General features: G+C 46.9%; 1 pseudogene across 1 annotated transcript; it reads right to left on the reverse strand.

The window, feature by feature from the left end:
* Positions 1 to 1,950: 1,950 nt before the first annotated feature.
* On the reverse strand, positions 1,951 to 4,291 carry LOC308554937 (dnaJ homolog subfamily C member 10 pseudogene; annotated as a pseudogene). Its single transcript has one exon. The product of its transcript is annotated as a dnaJ homolog subfamily C member 10 pseudogene (transcript).
* Between the last annotated feature and the right edge of the window lie 385 nt (positions 4,292 to 4,676).

The following is a 4,676-nucleotide window of genomic DNA, read 5'->3' on the forward strand; positions in this document are numbered from 1 at the left end:
TTGCAACCTTGTAGCTGCCTGTCTTGCTCCAGAGTCTCCTGTAGAGTCTTTAGTGTGCAGGGTGGCTAGTGTAGCCCAGGGTATCACTCCCCTTAGAGGTGTCGCTTTTAGTGTAGCCCAGGGTATCACTCCCCTTAGAGGTGTCGCTGTCAGGTGCTCACTGTGCGGGTGTTAGTCTCTGCTCCACTGCCAGTTCCTCAGTCCCTACCCTGTCCTCTGATTCTAGTTCCCCAGGCTCTGACTTGCTGCAGCTTCAGATTGATTTCAGCCTGTTTCCTCTTCTGTCTGGGCCATTTCGGCAGCCTGGGCCCAGTGGGTTTGATTAAGAACACATTCTGGTGAGCCCTCTGCCTGCCCAGCCCCCAGCAGGGGTTTTCAGCGTTTCCTCCAGTTCCCAAACAACAGTCTCTGAGAGTCTTGTTCTTGTAAAATCCTCCTGTGAGCTGCTCTCCTTCCCCCTCAGGACTGTGCCCTACGGGGTGTCTGGGGCCTCAGTGAGCCCAGCCCGCCCCTTTCCTATTGGGGGCGGTGCTCCCGGCTGCAGGAGAGGCCGGCGGGCTCCGCCCCTCCCTGCTCAGCTCTGGCTGGCTGGCCGCACCAGGCCCGCCCCTCAGACCATCTACTGTGCAGACCCCAATCCCAGCCTCCGCTGGTCTGTCCGCGCAGTGCACGCCGGGAAGGTGGGGGCCAGTTGCGATCAAACTCGCTAAGGCACAAAGCAACACACAGGCAGAGAGTCCGCCCTGCAAGGTCCCGCCGCCCCTGCTCCAAGGCACCCAGCGGGAGGGGACCCAAAGTCAGCTCCACGCAGCTCCCCACACTGCTGGTCTCAGCAAAGCCGGGGCAGCTCCACGCGCCACCACGGGGCCCCTCAGGGCTGGTCGCAGGTCCCAGCCTCTGGACACGGGGAGCTCAGGGCGGGAGGGCTCCTCCCCTCCCCCGCGCCCCGCAGATTCAGCGCTTTCTGGGGCTCAGCACAGTGCCCCACAGGGAGGCAGAGGGGCCCCGTGTGCTCTGGTCCCTTACCACTCGGGTGCCACAGACCTTGGGACGGCCTTCCCTAAGGTCGGCACCCTGAGCCCTAGACACCAGTGGCAGCCGCCCCTAGAAGCTTTGTTTCCTAGGAAGGCGCCGGCCGCCATTAGAGGCCTTGTTTCCTAGGAAGGCGCCGACTCCTCCAGACTCACCGCTCCCCTGGGCCCCTCTGCCCTGTGCGCGGGGCGCCCCTTCCCCTCTCGTCACTCCAGGTGTGGGATCCCCGCTTTTGGATGCCATCCGCACTCCCGAGGGGAGGGAGCTTTCAGCCCCAGGCCTCGGGGCTCGGAGCCCAGCACAGGCTTCAGGGGGCTCTCCCTTCCTACCCCCCTCTCTTACCGGACTCCGTGATGTGTCTTCAGTGCTCCCCACTCGCGCTCCATCCACTCAGGTATGTTTCTCTGGCTTTTCCAAGCTGGTTACACAGGATTTTAGGAGGAAATTGAGTCCGTGGCTGGGAGTGGGGGCCTCTGCTGCTTCTCACAGGGCTGCCAGCTTCCCTCTGCCTCAATTGTATTCTTAGCATTCATGTAAAACTTAGTGCTAAATAACTGTGAAAAATTACATCTTGTCTCTTGTGTTTTAACACAAATAATGGGGCAGAGTATATAAATGGACAACAAAATCATTATGATCATTGATAATTTGAAGATATTTTATGTATCAGTGTTGTTTGGCTGAAATTATAGAATATGTCGCTAAAAGTTTTCAAAAAGTGAATCTTTATTTATTTACTTACTTTTCATACCAAGAAATCTATGGGGAATGGATGACAGGGCTATTTTCTTTTTCCCTCCAATATAATGTTAATTTAGTCCCGTAAAGAACATGGTAACAATCTAAAAAGATGCCTTTTGATGTCCCTTGTCAGAAATTCTTTTCAATTTTTCTCTTCATCTTGAGTATCATTGAAGTTTATCCTATTTTTTTTCCATGTTTTTGAACATTTCTGAACTTTTCATATATGAAGGTAGCAATCTCTTTTGCATCTCTGGCATCTACATACTCTCCCCAAATATCTTTGTTCTTTCATGGGGATAACATTTAACAGTTGGATATGCTCTGATACCAGCTTTCCAGAGTGTATGAACATTAGCCTGACAGCCTACCTTTCCAGCTTCCACTTTCCCTTCAATCCTAGCCATGAACTGGAGCAGAATTTTGACAAGGTCCACACCAAGAAGCACAGAAGTCAATCACCCAGTGGTTTCTCCCTGTAACACTTATTCATTGAAGGACTGAGGTGTTAGACCTCTGGATGCTTGAGGTAAAAATCCTAGACCCCAGGTTCTTAGAGAATAGTGATGCCTATTTTGACCATGGTAACTATGGTAATTACAACCTTATTTGATTTGGGAGGAAAATCTTATCTCAGGGTATTGCCGAACATTTCCTTTGGCACACAAATAATAATACTGTTGGGAGTCTATGCTCCCCACATTGATCAGTCCAGTGAATGTCTGGGCCATTCTTTTTTATTCTGGTATTAAAACTTGACATGGAGGATACCATGGAGAGTGGAAATTAGCCATCCAGACTTTGTCATCTTTTCTTTGTTTAAATAGCTCATTGAAGTGGTGGGTGTCAGGGAGATCACTGACTGATTCATAAAATCCTCTATAAACTCCATGACCTGTCAGAGTGATGTCCTTCATTTTCATGAATGTTGGGCCGTTTGGACGCACTGTTGTTGTGTAAGCCTGAATGTTATACATGTTACAGTGTCTTTCATGAACTCAACAATCTAGTGTCCCAAACTTAAGCTGACCATAGAGATGCTTTGATGCTTTTCATAACTCTAGCAATAAAGCTTGACATGGTGACTCCAAGGGGCAAAAAAAATCAATAAGACGTGGTTCTTTGTCATTGGCAAGAAAATATTGAGGTCTAAGTGTGTTAACATGAGAATGAATACATTTTCTTGCACAGTCCAGTATATCATACAGAATCTTCTTGCCACGGTGAATTTCATATTATTTGGTTCCGTGTTCTTTAAATACTGCTAGACATGGCTGAAAGACATAGAGAACACTACAGATGGCTGGTGCAGAGGAATAGTCACAGTTGCCAACTTGAATATGTTCATTTTCAAGTGGAGTGCTTAGCTTCTTCACTCAGGATCATTTGAATTTTCATTTTTTTCAAAATGAAAAAAATAAGAGCCACCAGTGATGAGCCAAAAGATCCTCTAGTGTGTTTGCCAAAAGTAGTGAAAACCTGGAAGATTATACATTATTTTAAAATATATTTCTTTAGCATCCCATGAATTAAGAAATGAAACACTGACTTTTTCTTTGTTATTTAAAGTGGCTCCAGGAGGAACACAGGCAGTAGTGCTTGTTATAATATCCAAACTTGTACAAAAGTTGTCCTGGGGGGTGCAGTCTATCTTTCCTACGTTAACAAGACCATCCAACATGCCACCAAGCCTGAGACATGTCTGTGAAGTCAAACAACGTCCTCCTTGGGAACAAAAAGTCATCATCCATGTAATACCAGCAGCTAAACCAGTTCATATGGCATTAGCAAAGTTTCCTGTCTATAATTCTGTGACTGTGTTTCTAACATGTTGCCTGGTGACACTCAGTAAACTTCCCTTTGATCTATCACCATATATTGCACTGCATCCATTCCAGACCTAAACATGAAGAGGCCAGGATAACTGTTGACCCATTGGGCAAAGCGTTCTATCATCACCACAGTTAACCACTCAAAGTCGAAGTAATCCATCCACTCCTTTAGCAAAGTGTCTCCATGTGGGAGCTAAATCATAGCAGTGTGAACATCCTGAGAGTAAAAGTTCACAAACCAAGTTCTCCAAAATTAGCAGCATCAGATACACCTCTGATTTCAGGATCATCGTCATAAATACAAAAACCATAATGATAATAATTCCAGCCTTCATAGCGGCCTCTTTCTTGATTAGCTGTAGGTCCCTTTTTTCCATATGTGTCACACCTTTCCGCTCACGTTCACCCGTGAGCACTTCATATGCTCTGTTTATTTTGTTTGTTTGTTTGTTTATTATTTTTAATCACTATGCGCATTTGGGTTATTCAGGTTTTTACCAGGATAAAGCTTCAACGCTAACTTTTTGAAAGCTTGTCTTATTTCTCTACAGCTTGCAATTTTGGACACTCCAGGTAAACTACAAATCCTGATCTGTGTCCACTAAAATGGCCACAAACACTAAAGGAAACAGAACGACCCTTTTCAAGTCTCTGACATAGTCATTTGTACTTAACCAGACTCCCATTCTTTTTCTCATACAAGCTCTGATTTAAGTGAACATTAATATCCACTGGTGATTCCAGTTGATGTAAACAGGAAGTTTGAGAACTTCTGTCCATATTTCTCAAAGCGTGACTCAAACATCATGTAACTGTCACCAAAATGTTAATCTCAGGGTTGCTGCGGGATCCCCTCCTGCAGCTATTCCCCATCCTCAATCCCTGGTGGCTGACCTACCCAGCCGAGCTCAAGCTGTGGGTGCAGAGGGAAAAACACACCCTCCAACCTCTGGGCGATGGGGGAAGGTGAGCTGCGCAGGCACCACCGTAGGCTGGCTCCTCTACAGGGTCATTTTAGTCCCTCACGAATGTTGGGTTTTTCAGCGTCAGCTTCTCTGTTATTTTGCAGCT

The sequence above is a fragment of the Miniopterus schreibersii genome, assembly GCF_964146895.1.
Source record: "Miniopterus schreibersii genome assembly, chromosome: 3".
Classification (NCBI taxonomy): domain Eukaryota; kingdom Metazoa; phylum Chordata; class Mammalia; order Chiroptera; family Miniopteridae; genus Miniopterus; species Miniopterus schreibersii.